Source organism: Ammospiza caudacuta, chromosome 1 (assembly GCF_027887145.1).
Source record: "Ammospiza caudacuta isolate bAmmCau1 chromosome 1, bAmmCau1.pri, whole genome shotgun sequence".
In the NCBI taxonomy this organism is placed as follows: Eukaryota; Metazoa; Chordata; class Aves; order Passeriformes; family Passerellidae; genus Ammospiza; species Ammospiza caudacuta.
Window position 1 is genome coordinate 76744750 of NC_080593.1, and position 21495 is coordinate 76766244.

Here is a 21495-nt window from a genome sequence, read left to right on the forward strand (position 1 = left end):
TTGCTTTTGAGTGGAAAAATCCCATTATTTTGAGCAACCATGACTTCTGTTAATTTAAATCAAAATTGCATGTTTCAAATAATTTCTTTTGATGTTCAAGTATTGCAACTATATTGGATTTATTTATTGGTCAAATAAAACAAATTATTTTATTTATTGATCAAATGAAGCTACTACTTAAAACAGTTGTATTTAGTTTTAAAAAATAAAGGTTAGAAGGGCCTTCAGAGCAAAGAGTTTGGGAAGATCGTTCACATTTGGCCATGTTCAGAGAAGACTGTGCTTCTAATTGCATCACTTAGCTCAGTTTGAATACATGAACTTGAATTCAGTTCATTATGCTTGGACAACTGGAAGTAGAATTTTAGTTAAGAGCGCTAATTAAAACCAAAAGTGAGTGTAATTCAACACAGTCGAAGTGAAGCCAGTGTTTGTACTTACAGAGAATACTGTGCAGTAGGAAAGGTGCATTAAACATTATAGATGCCTACTGCCTGTCAACCTCCACAACAGAGGATACAATTATATAACTATTGTTCAACTGAAGCCTCCTACAATGACTGTTAAATCGACTAAGACATCTTAAAAAATAAGCTAATTTTTCACCCCAGCCCCAGGAAATAATTTTGACTTAAAGGGCTTTTAGCAGTATTACCGAAGATCAATAATTATTATTCAAGTAACAAAAGCAGCCTTTCTTTTACATCTTGATACATTTTTTAATAGCTTTTATAAAAAGAATATGCCAAACTTTTATTCTGTGCTATCTGCAATTTTCTGTAATTAGTTGAAGAATGAAAGCAATTAATCATTTACCTTTGGACAAACACAGTTTTCCTTAAAAACTGTTGGAATTGCAGAGAAGGAGAAAAAACAAATTCAAGTTTTAGGATATTATAAAACTATTAATAAACATATATAAATATATGAATAACAGCAGCTGCAACTCAGCTTTTATTGAATCAGACTGATAACCAGCTGCTACAAAAATGCAGCACACTATCCCAGGAAGGGTCAGTCTTAATGACCCAAAGCAGACAGGCTTTGTCTTCTCAAAGACAGCTCAGTCTCTCATTTCTCTTGCTGGCATAGTGCAGTCACAAATATGGCCTCTGGCTGCCTCACAAATAGAAAACTCCTCACAACAACTTTCTGCTGCAACATACACAGGAGTTCTTCAACATATTTTCTGTTTTAATTTTGAACTGAGATCAAGGATTCACTTCAGGCTGTATGCATGTAAAAGGGTTCTGTCAAATTTAGCTGTTGATTCAAGAATTGCAGGCTTCAATCCACAACATATAAAAATCGAAAATAAAATATGCAAAGAAAGAAAGCACTGTAAAATCTGCCCTGCAAAAAAGGCTATCAAAATATTCACATCCTGAATTGCCAAAGACTAAGTACTTCTGTCATCTGACAGCACTCCTGGAGCTCTTGTAAAAACATAATTGTACCAGATGTATAGCAGATGAAATATGTATTTTCATCAATTTAACAAAATAGAGAATAAAAATGTAATAGCTTTTGATCAAAGCCAGTAAGTGCTTGCCAAAAAAAAGGGAACAAGAAAGATGATTTTGTTCTTATGTTCTTTTTTCACATTAACATTTCTGCATGTCTCCTTATTTTTAATTTTAATTAAATCACATTAATTCAGAACATACTATGGCCTCACTACAAACAGCTAGAATGTCAAGATCCATTTTCATAGATTAACTATAGTTAATTTTGGTGGTTTGCTTTGGTTCATTTTTCATTTCTATGCTTACCATGATAAATGATATGTGGCCTATCTTCTGCTTCTGGGATGCCATTGTGACTAGTCACTCTTAATTTTGTATTGTTTCTTTGCTACCAATAAAATTCAGGTGGCTTCATTCTGAAACTTATTTTGATGCTGTAAGTGAAGGACAAGGCAGAGATGTTTAGTCAAAGGAGTGCTACAGATTTAAATCTTATAGTCACAAAAATATTCTCAGATGAGTAAGGTAAAATCCAGTTAGGTCTGACAAGCTCTGCCTTTTTTCTTAATGCTGTTGACTGAATCTAAAGTGTAATTGGCTGTGTACATACACAGCACACCTGTATCTCCAATTGTCTTCTTTTCAATAGTCTGTTGAAAAGAAAACAAGGTGCAAGGGAAATTAATTAAGAACTTAGAGCAACCCATGAAGCCTAGAAGAAGATCTTTAATAGGTATAGTAACAGGTAGACAAAAATTCTGTAACCAAGAAATACTGTAAAAATGGAAAGATTGAAGATACCTTAATAACTTCTTTCTAACATTCTTTCATACTAAGCTGCTTGCTAACAGGACAAACATTACTATCAATAAAACATAGTTTGAATAATAAATCCTGGTGTGGTTATCATATTATTACCATGTTAATTTAGAGTAGCAAAAAGAATCACTGCAATTAACAAAACCTGTACATGCTTGTAGCCCCCTGGACATGGACATGAAGACTCATAATGCTGAAAACCAATGACAGTTGCTATGCTTTTCAAGCCAACAGCAGCCAAGCTTAGAAGTTGTAGTAATAACACTTAATAGCTGTATTTCACAAGTTATTGGACAGAATATTATAGTAATTTGAAAGTCTTCTATAGCAATAAAATGTTGAATTTCACCCCAGATTCTAGGGAGCATATGTACCACATGGACAAGTAACAGGAAAATAAGGGATTTTAGGCCTTCCTCAGAACTATAATTGCAGTGTTAGCACATGGGATCTATGCTAGAAAAAAAAAAAAAGGTTGTTTTCAGAGGGAAAATTTGTTAATCAAATAGAATGGGATACCAAGAAACAAGTCATCATAGAGGGGGGAAAAAACCCAAAAAACTCCCAAACCAACTCAAAAAAATAAGGAAAAGCAAGATAGCAGATGGATATTGCAATTGCCTCCTATGCAAAACCACCACATTCAGTACTGAATTAAGTTTGCAAACTCAAATCTGTATCTTGAAACTTTTGCCATAATTTGTCTCAAGCCAGAGTGTGTATGAAACACGGTATGGTAAAAAGGTAAAATGAGCAGTGATCATATACTGCTCGTATCATAAGAAAATAAACAAGATATCATATTTGAAGGAGTTCTTAAGAAATTCAAAGAAATACTACTGGAGGAAATAGGAGCAGCCTGTAAGTTCAAGCTATGGTGACCATATTTAATCTATAGAGCAATCTAAGTATGATGCAACTGGAGAATGGAAAATGTGGAAAATCTTTTAAAGGACCACCTCCAAAACCACAAATGAGGAAGACTGATGTATGCGTTAGACAAGTTAGCAGAAACTGTAAGAAAAACATAATTAGCGGACCCTTGTATAAATATTACAAGTTGGGGAATAGTCAACATGATTTCTATGCAGGATAACTCTGAAGTTCTTTAGTTGAATTCCCCGCTAAAAGCAGGGTCAGCTGTGAGGTCAGACCAGAGAATTCAGTCAGTGAGTACATGGATGAGGTAGGATCATTTGATATAATGCTTGATTTTAAGAAAGCACTTAGCAAGTTCATTTATCAGTTTTATGATAAGGAAAGAGCCATAAGATGAAAGATCTTGCAGAGGATAAGTAATTAGTTCAGAGCTTGATTTGGGTAGTATAAGCAGATGGTAGATTTTTATTAAAAGGGTGTTTAGAGATATCTGTGTCACAACCAATGCTTCTATTAAAAGTTTGTATGAATCACCTGGTAAGGAAGACAAGGGATGGGGTGATGCTGATGTTCTCACATTATTCAGTTTATTAAATATGAGAGCTAACAGTAGATGCACACAAACTTTCAGAGGATCCTTTTTTTGAGGGCTGGTACCTGCTACACTGACTGGACCCTTTATTGTGCCTTTCTAAAAGAAATTATGCTGGGAAAGTGACAAAAAAGATAAAATGAACCCGAGTTCCTGATTTCTAGTTTTACTGAGCATAAGACAAGATGGACAAGGTAAAGACAAAGACCAAAAAGGTCTAATTTATTTGGAGGAGAATAGATTTTATGGCAAAAAGGATAAAATCCTTCCCTTTCAAGCATGAATTAATCTGTTGAAAATTGTCACTCAATAAGCTATAATGCAAGTCTATGAAAGATTTACTTTTCAACTTATTTCAAGCCTAATGACCATTATGTTCTGAATTAGCCAGAGAAGGTAAGAGGTTCATTACCTGCTGGGTTGTAGGAGAGCACTTTCTGAAGTCTGCTCATTTGTTACCATTGTTACTAAGTTCTCTGAACATCATATTTACTTCATAAAATCCCACTCAGAAAAAAGGCATGGAAAATTTGCCTATGGGTTTCCCTTTTTGTGACAGTTAACCTCTCATCCTGCAAAGGGAGAGACCAATCAAGCTGATTCATGCTCATAAAAGAGAAGAAGCACATGGTCCATGCATTTGTTCCTTGTGCATGACCCAGCTCATCCGCTTTCCTCCTTTCTTTTGCATGGAAGAAGGTGTTGAGTAAGGAAAAATGAGGCAATAGTGACAGTGCTAAGGTAAATTGCAATAGAAGTGGCATCTTCTGCATGGAAAGAATTTTGGTTTTTGATAGTTCGGGTTTTTTTCCCTGACAAGCTATGGTGACTAACAAGCTTTACTCTCTATGACTGTTCTCCCCTGAAACCTCCCTTCAGCCCTGCTCGTGGGTCCAGGAGCCCTTTTCAGCTCAACCTGAGGATTTAACTCTGGGGTAGGTGGGCCTGTCTTTGGCCTGTTTCCAAACTGTTGTTTGAATTTCCTGGACTGACCTAGGATGTGGCTTGTTACCTTGCTTGATTTCAAATCACCAGACGCTTGATGGGACCTGTTGCTGTCACCACCCTACTCATGCAGCTCAGGTGCTTTGGGATAGTGCAGGGACTCTCTTGCCTGAGCTGGGGTCAGCCTGGCTCCCAGCACACTTTTTAGGAGCAGCTCTTGCAGGTCACTGACACAAATAATGGTACTTTCCTTTTCCAATTTCTTAAGGCATTTAACTTACTGAAAATAACTTCAGGAAAAAAACCCAAAAAAACAACAAAAAAAACCCACGAAAGGCCTAAAAGGGTAGGTTATGCTTCCTCTGCCTGTTAGCAGCACTTCAAGGATCAAAATGGTTACTGCTTCCTTTCCTGCTAACAGATGGTTCTTTGAAATTTAAGGATGCAATCAATAGGGGAAAAAAAACATTGCAGTCCCAGAACTAATCACATCACTTCTTATACTAGTTTTGTTTAATCTCTCATTTCCTAAGGAATGCCACTGTATGAGTTCTTACAAGGAAAGGACTATATGCTCTCTGTCAGTAGAACTCTTGTTAGAGCAAGAGGTGTATGCACAAAAAAGAATTGTATTTATGAAAAAAAAATCCTAAAACAGACTAATAAACTAATAAGTCTATTTAATTAAATCCTATATTTGCAATCAAAAGTAATCCGTTAATGTGTTGTCTTTTAGCTCTATAATAAAGATACTTACATTTGAGGATAAAATATGTGCTGGATGGTTCTAGCAGGGTCCTGCTACTCTAAGGTCCAATATCTAGCACCAAGATTACCTGGGCTATTTATAATCAAGTTGTTCTTCCCATTCTTTCCATGTAAAAGAAAGTTCCCAGTTCCATTTTCTTTGCTTCCAACGTATCATTATAATTTTTGCAGTCTTTATTTTGAGAAGTTATAATATCCCCTTCTGTCAAGGAAAGAGAGAAATACTTTATTCACTAGAGAGAAGCAACAATTTATTTTATAGATATGAGAGAAGAGTTCAATGACAAATTGGTTAATGGTTTAATAAGATTCAATGGCAAGGTACACTTGATTGTTTACTGCCTAGAAGACAAGGTCAGACCATACAGTTAAGGAGATCATCCTGTTGAGCCATGAGGTTCAGAGAGGACATCCTTGAGTTCAAAACTTCTTCCCAGAGCAGAGTTTAGGTGTATCTGAATGCAGACCTAGTGCCAATTTGGTCAGTGGTTGATATCTAAAGGATTATGTATGTGTAATCAATCCTTTAGATCACTTTGTGAAGATTTCAAACTTTCAGCACACTTATTCCTATGTCACTTCCTGAATGTCTGACACAATAAGGACTCTCTCAACCTCAACAAGTAACCTAGAGAGACAGCCCTGTTCAAGAGGAGATGCTGGCACGCAGCCTGCTGGGCTGTTCACTGTTTATGGAACAAGATGATTGACTTATAGTCACATTTGCACACGAGCCATATTTTGGATGGTGCTTGCTCAACTAGCCCTCAGCTGTTGTGCTGCTACCTGTGCCCCCAGAGCTCAGCTGAAGGCAGCTGCAGCCATCCCAAACAGTGTGACTTCTCCTTAAGCAGAAATGGGGGTGGGGAGCACATCACCACACCTTCTTGTCTCTTGGCATAAGAACAGCCCTTTTTTCACCTAATAATTCTTTTGAGCACTTTGTACTGTTTGAATGGTCTTGGTGAAAAAGAACTGCAGTATAACAGAATCTGATTAAGTTTATAATAAGGTTATACTTTTGAAAGTGATATTACACTTTATTTAGAGGTGACTATATGGCATATTCTGTGCATATTGCATTTAATCCTTTATCAGAAATCCATCTGGCTAGGAGCAGTGTTGCTAAGCCTGCAGATTTACTTTACATTTTATCTGGGGGGTTGAGGGAAAAGAGCTGGCTTCCACTTACTGTTTATACAGGTGCAGCAAGAATTGGTACCTTGCAGGGTCAATAGTATCTGAAGAGAAAGCAGATGAAAGGAGAGCGAGAATGCATGAGAAAGTATCAGGAGGAAGGAAGAAAACAAGAAATGAAAGAAGTTAGAAAAGGTGGACATGTCAAGAGCAACATCAGCAAAAATTTTGTAAGTGGAAAGTTGAATGCGCCAAAGGGAAACATTTTGTCCCAGCTACTTTTACATGATAGGTCAATAAAGCCAAGTTCTATTGCCCCAGGGCTCCCTTCTTCTCACTACAGGAGAATTCTGGGCTCAGTAAACTCTGCTCAAGCACTACAGACAGAAAATCTGCTCTAAAGATTTGTAACACCAAGGAATACAAAGCAGAAAAACCATCACATATTCTAATTTGCTTCAGTGGATCAAGTCGTTTCCCCCCTCACTTCCATGAGGAAAATATGTTTGGCATATTTTCCAAATATGGCAAAATATGTTTGGTATATTTTAAGAACTCATATAGAATATTATTCTGTTTCCAACAGAACTGTGTTTTGTATTTTGTTTTTTTGTTTTGTGCTTGTTTTTTTCTTTAATTCACTTAATTGTCAGTTACATCTCTTCCTACAGATGGATCTTATAGTTGATTAGCTATAGTTGATAGCTGATTACTGTTCACATTGCATATTATATCTTTGTGCATAAGAATATAATATTGAAGAATTATTCTTATATCTTTTTATTTACACCTTGGACTCCACCAAAACTGAATTTTGGAGTATTTTTTCTTGGTAGGCCATTTATTATTCTCTAATAATTTAGTTTATCTGCATAACTTTTATTATTTTTTTAAAAAAAGTAAGTTTGCTTTCTAGCTTTGCTATCAGAAAGAGACATGTTACATTCGGTTAATTGCAAAGGAACTTACTTATAGAGTTGAGGAGATGAAAGACAAAAGAATTCTCTCATTTTTACAAGAATGATGAAAGAAATACAGTTGCATTTGAACATTCAACGGAATTTCTTACGCTGAAGCAGAAAGACCTGAAATGACAGCATACTATTTTTTCCTGAATTAATATTCTAAAATATTCTTCCCCTATATTTGGCACTGCTAAAGCCTCACCTTAAGCACTGCATCCATTTATGGTCCCCTCACTTTGAGAAAGATGTTAAGTGATGAAAAGGACAAAGAAGTGGGTGAAGGGTCTGGAGAGGCTCCTGTGAGAAGCAGCTGAGGGAGCTGAGATTGTTCAGCCTGGAGAAAAGGAGGCTCAGGAGTGACCTTATCACTCTGTGCAACTGCCTGAAAGGAGGCTGTAGCCAAATGAGGGTAATAGCTGCTCCCAGGCTACCAGCAATAGAATGAGAGGGCCAGAGATATCAAGCAATGCCAGAGGAGGATCCAGTTGAACACCAGGAGGAATTTCTTCACAGAAGCACTTGTTAAACATTGGGATGGACTGCCCAGGGAGAGGGTGCAGCCACCATCCCTGGAGGTGTTCAAGGAATGAAGGTGGCATTTAGTGCTGTGATCTAGTTGGCAAGGTGGCTTTTGGTCAAGGATTGGACTCAATAATCTCAGAGGTCTTTTCTGATCCAATCAATTCTGTGATGCTGTAAAGATCTTTTTCTCTTTGCATTACCATGACTATATTTTTTTTGTTTTCAATAGTGATACATAGATGTTGCATTTGGAGAAAAATTATAGAGGTAAAAATGACTTTATCTGCTTTTGAGTTTCTCCTGTACCTGTAGCACTAAGAATTACTGCATTCACACATAATGTGACATTCTAATATTGTTGTTGCAGAGCTGAGCTTTCAAGCTGTGAGGAGTCCAATTGTACCAAGTCTGGAGAATGAGTCTGCATACATTTGAGCTACACTGCTTGTTTAGAAATCTCCATTAATGTAGGAGTAGTTGCTCAGCAAAAAGAATTTACTTCCTTTTTGCATATTAGAACCTGCATTTGTGATACAATGTTTGATTTAAGATAGGTGTTGATTTTCTTAAACAAGAAAGTTTTTAAAAGTCAACAAATTCAAATTTTTAAAGGAATTTTTCTTTTTTTTTCACTCACTGTTTCAGTTATCACTGAATAAACCCTCATTAATCATGCAGTTTGTATAGTGTTTCCATGAAATTAAGTAAAAGGTCAAGCTGCTACTTTCTCTGTCTTTTAGCATCACTGACGGCTCACTCGCTTGTGGCAACTTTAAAGATGTTTCCAGTAAATCAAGACTGATGAAGGTGTAGGGTCAGCATTATTCTGCTGGCAGCACAGTGTTTGCTATCCCACACTGCCCTAAAAGCTTAGGCATTTGGATTGATTGTATCAACACACTAAAAAACCAGAAGAGAAAATACTTGCATATTACTAACATGAAAGAAAATGAAAGGTTTATGTGGTTTGGTTGCTGAATGATCAATTGAATAAAAAAAGTTTTGTGTCATAAATTTATTACATTTTTGTAAAGCAGTTCTTATAGAAAATGGTAAAACACATCCTGAAAACAAATATTCTTATAATTCTAAAATTAAGTTGTGTTCAAATGAAACAAAAGGAAAATAATTAGGCAATCACTCCATGTGTCTCTTGTTATCATCATTTTAGTGTTGTACAAAAATTCTTTGCAATTAGAGCTTATCAAAAGGCTCTGCCAAATCAAAAGAAAACACTACTTTGTATTGTCTGCTACAGAAAAGTAATGAGGGAAAATTAATTCTTTCTTTATCTGGAGCATATAGCAAAGGCCTGCTTGCTGGGTCTTCTTTTCTCTGCAAACCTAAAGGAAGAGATCGCAAAACTAGGGAGATTATAAAAGAGAAATATAGACTGAATACTTGTCTATAGACCTGAAACTGCATAGACACATGTTCCCTTTTGCAACATGCACCCCTTTTTTTTCTTTATTCTTTTTCTAGGACTATATTTTATATCACTATAAAATGCTGAAAAATGCCTTGCAGACATACAGTCTAAAATATTTTATTTTGTCATGTCAGAATTACATTGTTAAAAGTCACAAATGCTTACCTTTACCCACCCTCAGGTTCTAAATGACAAGATAACACTCGTGGAATGGGAAGACTCTTTCCTCCATTTTGTTTCTCGCAATTTTTTTTTGCTTGATTTCTTCCTTCCATCAAAATCTGTTCTTTCCATCTTTGAACAAAAAATCTACTGAACTCTTCCATGCCAAATGAAGCCATGAAGTCCTACTTACCTCCCTCCTTGACATCAGTTTTCCTCCCTCAAAATTCACTAAACATATTATTTCTAAGCATTGCCACAAATTCCTTTTCTCCTACTCAGTCTAAGGCAGTAGTTCACACATATAGGACCTATAAAAATGTAGCCATTTAAAAACATTATAATGAAAGAGAAAAGGCCAAGAGGGTCATGTTGAAAATTGCTCAGTTGTGCCAAGTGTCACTGTCTTACAACCTATATTTGACTGACTATCACTCCCGGCTGCATCTCCGACAAAGTTTGGTATATTAATAAGCAGTGCAGGTAGAAATGTACATCAAGTTCTTCTTAGTAGAAAAAATAATAAAATTAAAAGTACATTGGAGTTAAAGCCAGTATATTTTAATTCTGTACTTTATGGTTTTCTAATTTCATGTCTTACATTAAGAAGTTAGAATAAACCTTTGTAGTACAGAATTCTTTAATATAAGTAATCTCTATCCTGCAGCCAGGCCACCCTCAACTCCCCCTTTTTTTTTTTTCAAAAAAACTAGTTGTCAGATTTCACAGAACTACGGGAAATAGAGCTGGGATTGAATCTCACGCAGTCTACGTGAAAATAAACAACAAAGTCTACCAACCAGAAAGCTTTTTTGGCATTCACATAATCAACTTGCATGCTTAGCAAACTTGCTCCTGCCCCAGTAATACCATTCTGACAATCAAAACCCAAAAATCCTGATATCCCTGACTGCACTTTTATCTCAAACAGTTTTGCAATCTATGGTGCATTCAGCTGCCTTCTGAAAGTTGCTTCACACAAATTCAAGCCCCTGGTTTAGTTCCACATTTTCTTTATCTTTTCCTGGTCATTCCTACAGGCCTCCAAATTTAGCAACAAATTTAGCACATAAACACCACCCATGTCTCCCTGTGCTTCTGCTGATCCTCCCTTCACAGTCATGCTCTGAACAAAATGGTATGAGCTCTGTCTCTGTATTTCTGTGATACAGCAAAAACTGTCTACATGTGTGCTTAATCTACGTGATCTTCTTCTCTAAATTATCACCATCCTAAATTATGCGACTGTGTAAAATTAGTCATTTCTGTGTAATGGTGCTGTCCAGGGAAGTCATAGTGCTCTGCTCAAAATCTCACATTCCACTTACCTAGGTAAACCATACGTATTGTAGCTGCTTACTTTTGCTGGGCAAACACATTTTTTAAATCACCACTATGCTGCTGGAACTGGGCAACTTGTAAGGATTTATGCTTTTATACCAGTGTGATATCATGAACATAACCAACATAGTTCTGTGTCATATTAATTTATAAATACATCTTATCACAGCTTATTTATAATTAGGATATATTTCCATCACTTGAAATCTTTAGACTATGGCTGGATAGTTGATATATATATTACAGTCATATCAGAAGTTATGACTTTACTATGGAAACAACTGGTTTAAGTTATTTGGGCTGAACTATGGAATACAAGATGAACTCAAATGTCCTTTTGTCTTTAAATTATCTGGATTTATAAGAAATTATTTCTGCATGGAAACATTGCTTAAGAGAGACAAGGATAACAAGTATGTTTACTAGCAGCAAACAAAGAAATAAAGAAAGAAAGTCATCATCTCATCACATTTATTTTTTTCAGTATATGATTCTGCTGCATTTCTATTTTTTTAATCACCATGCTTCAACATTTGGGGAGGAAAAATGCTGTGAGATCTCAGATGTAACTTCAGATCGGTGTTACGTTCCTATGAAAAACAATTTCATTTTGTAGCCAGACCAAATGCTTCATCAAATTTTTCAGAACACTGTTTTTCACCAAGTCATTAACCACCACAGACTTTCAGCTGAACATCATATTAGGATCTAAAAGACAAATCTGCAAATGATACAAAATTGGAAAGTTGATTGAAACACGAGATGATTGTGCTGCCTCTCAGCAAAACCCATCAAGCTGGAGAAATGGGTCAACAGCACCCTCATGTTGTTCAACAAGAGGAAATACCAAGTCCTTTACCCTGGGGAATAGCACCCTGCACCAGTACATGCTGGAGGCTAACAAGGTGGAAAGCAGCTTATCACAAAAAGACCTGGTGGTGCTGTTGGACAACAAATTGACCATCAGCCAGCAGTGCGCCCTTGTGGCAACAAAAGCCTGCAGTATTTAGGGCTGCATTAGGAAAAGCATCACCAGCGAGTCAAGGGATGCACTCCCGCCACTCCCGTCAGCTCTGGCTGAGACCAGCTCTGTGCAGAGTCCACCTCTGTATTCGGACCAGGTGGGCATGGACTTCTCTCGGAAAAAAACATCGTGGGCTTCCTGGAATAAATCCAGCACAGGTCAGGTCCATAAAGGTGACAAAGGAATAAGAGCACCAAGCATATAAAGGCTGACAGAGTTAGGACTGTTAACTTGGAGCTGTAAAGTATCAGGGATTTTATCATTATGTGTTAAGTGCCTGTTATGGGGTGAATGATGAAGATGCAATCAGACTCTTCTCAGAGGTACCCATTGAATGCTCAAGAGGGAAAGGGCACAAATCAAACCAAGAAATTCCATTTCTGCAAGAGCAAAACAGTTTTTTTTTGTTGTTTTGTTTGTTTGGGTTTGGTTTGCTGTGGTGAAGGTAGTGAAACAGTAGGGTGGTTGCCTGGAGATATGGTGAGTCTCTGTGAAGATATTCAAAACCCAGCTAGACAATGTCTTGAACAACCTGTTCTAGAAGACTCTGCTTTGAGCAGAGGATTGGACTAAATAATCTACAGAGGTTCTTCCTAACCTCAATTATTCTGTGAAAAAAAAGAGAAAATAAATCTTCATTGCTGCACTCCCTATATTGACTGTCTCTAATCAGGTAGTGATCAGAGAGAGTCACTAGAAGCCAAAAGGCTTGATTTCGTCCTTCTCCACATGCGTTTTCTTATGTAATGCAAACATTAAGTAATAGGAAAACAAAAGCACATAAATTATCATCCAACCCCCTAAAAAGGGGGTAGGACAGAAATGCACCATATTGTTTTGTATGGCAGAATGTGATCAGATATTTTGGTAATAAGTGTGGCATAAAAATCTACCTCAACCAGAGTTGAATCCCTTGCACGTGATTCTTTTTGATTTTAAATACCGAGATGGAGATAAGAAAAATAATTTTTTAATAAAAAGTACATTATCAGTACATCAGGTTTTGCTTCATACCTTTATAAAAATTGGGCTGTGTCAATACAGAGACTAGGAATCCCAAATGCAAACACCTACTTTGAAGTCTTGACAAAAGAGTGCTTTTACTGGTGAAGATTTGTTAAGAGAAGCTGAACTTTTCAAAACAATGAACTCTTCAGAAAAAAAGGAACAATTTCCTTTTATTTGCATTGAAGAATGATTATTGTACACTCTCATATCCTGGATTGTCTATCCAGGTCTAATAATCAATCAAAATAAATTGCTGTACTCAAGACTGTAATTTGCAATTTCAAGAATTGCTTTGGCTTTTTCTTTTCTGAAAGTAGTTCAGACTTCACTTGTGAAAGAATAACACTGCCTATAGAATGCATTAATATCTTGATTTTCCATGTGTTTGCTTACTGTTACATATCTAGGCTACATATAGGAAAAACAAGTGTAGATAGACTTGATATGTTTATCAAGATATAATAATCAAAACTTTCATGAGTTTACTGGAAGTGCAGTGATACATCTCTAAGTATTCCTGGTGCATATAAATAAAACAAACAATAATGGGCACATTGCAAAACAACAGGAAAGCAGTACACAGGAAAGAATTTATGGCTTATTCAAAATAATACAGTCAAAAATCTGTATAAATACCAAGGTTGAAAGAAATTTTAATAAATAAAACCAGAATTTAAAGACCAATATACGTAACCTTAATGGAAAAAAGATATATGGTATAAGGTTTTATTTTTATTTATTTTTTAAAATATATTCCTTTAAAGATTTACCAGTACAGTCATCTTCAGAGGATATTTTCATGAAAGAGCTTTTAAAAGAAAATAGGTACATTTTAATTTTTATATCATTAATCATCCAATGTTATTTTAAATGAAAACTGTTGACTGCATTTTATTCACAGGGGCTGATTTCAGGAGGAGAGGGGGAAACCAGAGAGGAAATATAATTACACTTCTCTAAGTTCAGCATACAAAATATCTTCTATGTAATTGAAGTGGCAAAGTAAATTGCTACACAGTTAATTGTGCAGATGTTCAAAATATTATAAATTTTAATTTTACCAAGATATTAAAAAAACTCAAAACAAAACAAGAGGACATTGTATATCTCTTTTGTTTCCAGGCAGTTCCAAGGCAATTTTTCTTCTTCCTGTTTGAACTTCAATGAAACTAAGCCCTGTGAAATTCTGTATTTATTTTGATGGGACAATTTGTGCTTCCTTCACATCATGCATATGGTAATGGTAGTTTTCTTATCAAGGTCTCATTGCTTTGCTTGTATTTTGCTCAAAACATTATCATCTTATCTATTTGACCTTTATTAAAACTATTGTTGGGTTAATCTTACCATCTTGTCAGAGTACTTTAGGAAGGATTGTTTTTTTGCTGTGTTTATCCCTTGCCCCCAGATATTCCCAGTCCATTGTATTGAAATAGATTTATGAGCATTATCCCTGTTTAGTTTTAGGAGCTCTATTTCAGGCTAGTTGGTGCTCAGGCATGCCCACTTCTTTTGGTACACATCAATGGATAAATTTTTGATTCTTCAAATGCCTTCTGTTCTAATAATATCACTCCAAATTTGAAATCGCTTGAGTCCTGAAATAGGAAATATTTTGTTCACCAAGCTAACTTGATTGCAGTCTTCCTCCTTTTCATTGTCAACACAAAGAAAGACTGTACTTTACAACTTTTATCATCTGACCTCTTCATTGCTGCATTCTCTATTTTGATTATTACACATAACAGGGATAGCATATAAGCTAAACAAATTAGGACTTTGATGTTCGGCTAGTGTAATAAATGTTCTAGAAACACTTCAGAGGGATCATATTTAAACCTATCAAAACATATGTGTGTCCAATAGCAAGTTTGGGAAGATGGGTATTTGTCTTCATCTTATATTTCTACATTTACTTTTAATAATTCTCTCTCACTCTCAAATACTTTCTATATTCTGCCTCAGCTTGCTGACAAAGCTTCTGTACAGACTTGCTTTTCTAGAACCAGTATGGCATGTATGATATTGGCATGGGAAGGCAAATAGGTTTAGCCATCACCTGTCTTGCATTTAAGCCTTCCTGCCACTCTGTGTTTTCCTGGCTTCGCCACACTCTCGCTCTGCTGCCTTGCTTCTGCTCACAAGAGCTGGAGAAGCTGATTAGGGGCTGATTCCACTGAAAAAAACCCCAACTGTGCTCTGTTCTCTGTGTTACTCTGTTGCCTCAGCTGCCTGACACAGCCAATAAAGAGTCTGCCTTGGCATTATGAAAGGAAGTGGGAAGCAGGCAGGGAGCAGCAATGGGACAGTCAGCCAGGAGCTGTGGGTTTTGGCAGAGTACTGTTTAAATGCAAGTCAGGTGGCGTTTTTGAGAGTAGTTACTATGGAAACCAAAGAAGTGTTAGTTTCCTAAAGTTTTATCACTTGGAGTTATGCATTTATACCTCCACCAATATCTCCCTCCTCATCTTTGTGGAGAAAAGCAAGCACCATTAAAAATAGATTTACTGAATGTAACAGTGAATCAATTCTGAACATAGCTGTTTGCACAGAGTTCCCACTCAGAGACAGACTGTAAATTATTTCTCTGAAGAATACATTAGTGTTTTGTGACTAATAGGCTATTTAAATTTTAACTTCTACTGGAGGAGTCACAGCAATGAATTCTCAAGCCTTGTGTACTTGGTTGTAGACATAACCAGGCTTAAACCCCTAGTCACGTATCAATTCTTCCTCAAACTGTACACTCCTCATCCTCAACTCTGGTGAGTAAATACGGCTGTTTTCAGCACCCCTGAGCCAGGCCAGGGCTACCAGAGTACCAGCCCACAGCCCACCCATGCCGGCTCCATGCTCATGGGGTCAGGAATCTGCAGGGTGAGGGCCTGATGGCATGGGCAGTGCATGGCAGGAGGGACTATCATCTCCCTGGGGCGAGCCAGGGCTGTGTGGTGGCCTCAGTAGCACCTGCCCTGCTGAAGGGATGTGCAGAAGTAAATGTGAGCTATCCCAGGGCTGAAGAAGAAGAACCTTCTGACAGCAGAAGATTTTGGTGTGCTGATGCCTTGGGGCAGCAACACCCGCCTGCCCCTGGTGGGGACCGGGGAATGGATCCCTGTGAGGGTGAGCATCCTGACAGGGGACAGGGGAAGCAATTGAAGGGTAGACAAATACAATCTATATTCTGTATTTAATGAGACTTTTCTCATTCATTAGGTAATTTAGACTTTTAGGTTGCTGAAGGTTTGATTGGACTGATACAATTTTTTAGCGCTCTCTCCAGATATATGTACACCAATGTGCAAATACATAAGTGTCTGTACTTTATGTACACAAAGGCATGTATTTATGATATACATGTGAGTTTTTCCTTTACCCTATTTTAAGATTCTTTCATCCAACAGAACTTCTGACTCTAGCCAGATTGTCATTTTATACACATAAACCCCTTGAAGTCCTAACTCCTGATGTTCTCCTAGGGCTGAGATACATGAGAGAAAAAAATCAGAGCTGGCAATTACTACACTGCAGTCTGGGTTTTAATTGATTTAGTCACAGTGAAGAATAAATCCTTGTAAATGTAGTCTTAGCAGTACAGCAAGAAATAACAATCATCTATAGATGTGCATACCTTACCTGAATCCTAACCCTTCATGGGAACAGATGCTTTATGTGTATTAGTCCTTCCTTGCTCACCATATGTTCAATTCCATAGGAAGAAAATCTTATTGCCTGAGCCACAAGAGAGACACAACACACTCCTAGCATCTGGATGATTTGGAAAATTTTAAAAATATATCTGATTATCAGAAGAAGTTTTTACTTCGTATATTATTGTAAATAATTCTCTCAGGCTGTGTCTGTGCAGGATGAAGTCCAAGAAGAAATCCCTGGAGTCTACAAAAAATTACGACCCTGCTTCTCATTGTCTGCTGGTTTTGTAGGGGTCATTGCCACTCAGCATTTTCCCCACCTCCTCTGAATCTCATGGGGAAGACCTACAGCCTTAGAAAAATTATTTCTTTGTTTTGCTATTTCTATTGCAAGGGCTTGAGATTCTTCTAGATTATTATCCTGGCGTCATTATGTTAAATAGCATTTAGGAGTTGTGTGACATGTATTCTGTCCTTTGGAACTTTGTGTGAGAAGGTTTTGAAGGACTATAAAGCCTGCTGAGAGTATTGGAGAAGTGTAAGAGCACAGAGCTAAATATGGTGTGGCTCTATTCATGTTATCTATAGGGAGCAATACCTGGAGCAGACTGTACCCCAAAACCATGATTAGATTTTCCTGGTAAGAAAGTATTTGGTTAGTTCTGAAAGATAACTTTGAAAAAATACACATGCAGACTCACAATAACCACACCAATAAAATCTGGGGAGGTAAATTATCAGGAAAAAAATTAGCACAACTTAAAAATACATACTTTCATTTCCCAAGCTGACAGACAAAAAGAAAGAAAAAAATAGCTGCCTTAAAGACCTGAGGTAGGAGATAACACTATAGATGCAGAGACCACTGAAAGCATGACGAGAAGAAACATATATATTCAACTAGGTTATTATGTTTTTCAGACATGAAAAAATTAAATTGTAGGAATCCCTGTAAGTAATATAGCATTGCATATTTCCTGTTTCTTATGCACTCTAATAGAAGGGATTTCTGAAAACACTGATGTGGTTTGGTTTGGTTTGGTTTGGTTTGGTTTGGTTTGGTTTGGTTTGGTTTAAACATGGCATACAAAAGTAACTACAAAGATAATCAGTTTAAAACCCCCAATATGGTAACGCATTAAGTGGTGCTATGGAGTAGCTGTAGCATGTGAAATTATAGTTGTAGTTATATACACCTTTAGAGAAAGTCTTTCAATATATTTTAAGAATTTTTTGATTTTTAATTAATGTTATAAACCTGTCACAGTAATTTTCAATTAAATGTTCTCATGACACGTTCAACTTAAAGTGTGTCGGAAGGAAAGGGTATTAAGAGGAAAAATGGTAACTATTGTGAAAATCTAATTTAACTTGTATTGAGAGTTGTTTTCAACTCATTTTTTGCTGCAACAGGAATGAGAGGCATATTAATTGTTTTGTCACATTATTGTGAAATTAGATACATTCATACTTGATACCTTAATCACAAATTAGATCAGTTTTTCTACTATTCAAAGTGGCCATATTCTATTACTCTCTGGATGTATATTACAATCTCTTTGCTATACAAGTAAGAAAACTGCTTTTGTGAGACTCCACAAATTAAATTGTTACTGCAAGATATTTTGTATTTTAACATACTGATTCAGTTGCCTTATAAAAGAGAAGACAACAGCAATCACCAAAATAAAGTAAATAAATACCTTAAACAGAAAAACACAGCTGGTATTTGAAAATATGGTCTGAATTTTTCAGGGCTGCAGTCTCAAACCTCAGAAGTTTTCTTTTCACCATGTGTTTAATTAACACTGTAGTCCTGGAAACTTCAAGCACCTGTAGTTGTTCCTCAGAATCATGTCTAATAACCTGTAAAAGGCATGCCATGATTTTTAATTTCTAATCTGCTCTGAATGTCACCAATATTCTTCATGGCTAATGTGTCACCCGGCCTCCCCTTTGCTCTGCAGCCCATGATCTGTGAAACTGATGTTCAGAGCAACAGCTGCTTCAGGCTTCCTTGGAGCAGATCCCTGCCAATCCTAACTTCTGATTCCACAGCATGTAAACTCCATATTACAAGGTCACAGGATTCTGCCATTCCTTTTCCATTCACTCCTGTGGCATCAGTACCCCCCTTCTCTCTTACCTGGAAAATTATTTCTTATCTGTTTTGGTTTTCCAAATATTTTCTGTAATTTTGCAAGAATATAGAGCACACTGATGGTCATAGAGCACCACAAAAAGCAGCCTTATTGTTTAAATGGTGAAGGATCTTACTGTGGAGTTTCAAACAGTAAAGAAGGGAAGAGAACTTGGTCAAGCCTCCTTTCAGTATATCCTTTCTTGTGCTAGTACACAGAGGAAAATACATGGATTCCAAGATATTTAGTGAAAGATGTGCACTTGGCTGACAGGCATTCCCTTCAAGAATAAAAAAGATAAGCCAGAAAATATTCACATACTTGTAAGCAGTGCTGGTATTGGACACATCTCCTTCACAAAGTGAAATGGCCTAATTAAAGGAACTCCAGCTGGCATTAGTTAGAGGTAAGTTTCTTCCAGACTGGTGCCATCAGACAGAGGTCCTGTTGGTTAGATGAGACAGGAGGAGTGGATGGCCTTGGTGCTGGTAAGGGAGCATGGGGCTCCCAGTGGAGGTCTCTGTAGTTTTACTAGACTGTGAAGATAGCTCTCAAGAGACCTTTGTACTTTGGGTTCAGAATTCTATCCCTTTCACAGAGGGAAGAAAAACTAGTCCCTTTGCTCCTTAAAGCTATGATCTCAATAAACAACATCAGAATATTATATGTTACAGGAAGCTTATACTATTCTTCCTTGAGACTTCCCTGCTTTTAGGTTTTCTACAAGTATCCAGCTTAGTTTGATGCAAAAGCACTATCTGCCTTGTATCACAAATCACACATTATTCTCAAGCTGCTGCATGGTCATTTTTCTTAAGAGAAAGCATGCTGTTAGTTTTGTTCAAGGAACAGTTGCTAAATGATTATTATTTCCTACAGATTACAGCAAATCGCTTCTTCACAAGTTAATAAAATGCAAAAGAAGGCATCCAAGTTCCATTTAAAATAAACGGTGAATCTATTAAAATCTAAAAACACTTTAAAAAGTATCTGTAGTCTCATCTGTCAAAAAGGATGGTGCATAATATTGTGGAAAAGCTGATGGAGGTTTTTTTCCCCAGTCTGCAAAAGTTCTATGAATGCTTTAAGGCAGCATAATTCAGCACTGCTGCTGGAGGGAGCAGAAGCGCTATGAACTCTAAAGGGCACTCAATCCACTGATAAGTTTTAGCCCTGACACAAAGGTTTGCTGCACTTGAAATCTTAATATGATGCAAAATGGCATGAACTAATTGGAGCATCATTCCTTTCAGTGGAAATTGATGCTTTATGATCAACTTTATCATCATGCTTGCAAAATTCTTAGCAATGTTGTGATCCTGAAAACCTCTTCATGTTTATTATACTTAAATCAAAGCTACATCCTCTAAATTCTGTAACTTAAAAAAGCATAATTTCCTTCTCTAAGAAGTTTATCTTCCTACAAAAATTCGATGCTGATTGGTAGTTATAGAGTCTTCCTTGTTTATTTCTATGAAACTATTCACTTCTTCATGGCAAACTGACAATCTGTGTTGGGAGATCATTGATGTGTTTGTATGTGTGGAAAAAATATCCATATAATGACGTGATTTTTAGAGATCAGGTGTTGGAACAATGAACTGTGTTTCTTATAGAAATTTCAAATGCTTTTTCTATTTATGAGTTATTTCAGTTGTACCAGAGATTCAGGGATGGTAGGTATAAAAAACAAGCATACACCAGTATAATTTAAAACAATTGAGAGGAACAGTGTGAAGACAAGCTACAGGAGAAACATTCCCCAGTGCACATAGTGCCTGCAGTTGAGTCACAAATGCTCAGATGGCTGTGACTCTCACGCTGCATTTTTATATAGATAGTGTCAAGTCCTTGCAGATATGAAAGTCAGCAGCTGATTTCTGTCATTGTGGCACCAACCCAAGTCAGATACACTGATTTTTATGCAATTTCTTCATACTCAGAACACTCAGATAGAAGATAGATTCTTGCATAAAAATGCAGAATAACCTGATTATTGCTCAAGATTTTAATTTTACTTCCTTTTCACTTCTGAAGGTGGCAGACGTGTAAAAGCAGGAGGAGGGAAAGATTGTTTTACTTTAAAATGTAGTTAGAAAATGCCATATAGGCTAAAAATAGCTCAAAAATATGAACTCCACAGATGTGCTAATGCCCCTGTTAAGTCAATACTTTTTGAGATTTTAAGTCAATATGCTTTGAGATTAGTGGGTAATAAATAAGTTAGGAAACTATTTCCCCAGGAATTCTTTGCACTTTTCCATATAGTTTTTTTGTACAGGTGGTCACAGATGGAACTGTCTGAGACAAGGAGTCTGTGCCGGACTGAGTCACAGGTTTGTGTGGGTCAAAGGCTGCTTCCCAAGTTAATGACACAATATAATATACTATAAAATTCCCACTCCACAAGAAACTTCAGTCTCACTTCTGAGCACTGGTGACTTACGTCCTTGGAACCCCCCCAGTTGAGTTTTATGGAGGTAAACTCAAGGCTGCTTTTTCACAGTTTCAGAAAACTTCCAGGAAATCTATAAGCAAACAAATGAAAAGCAATTTTGTACAGACATTTCCCTCCCCACGAGGCCATTTCTTCTTCCTAACTTCAACCCATTTGTGCTGATTAATAGCTCAAAGGTCTTTTTTA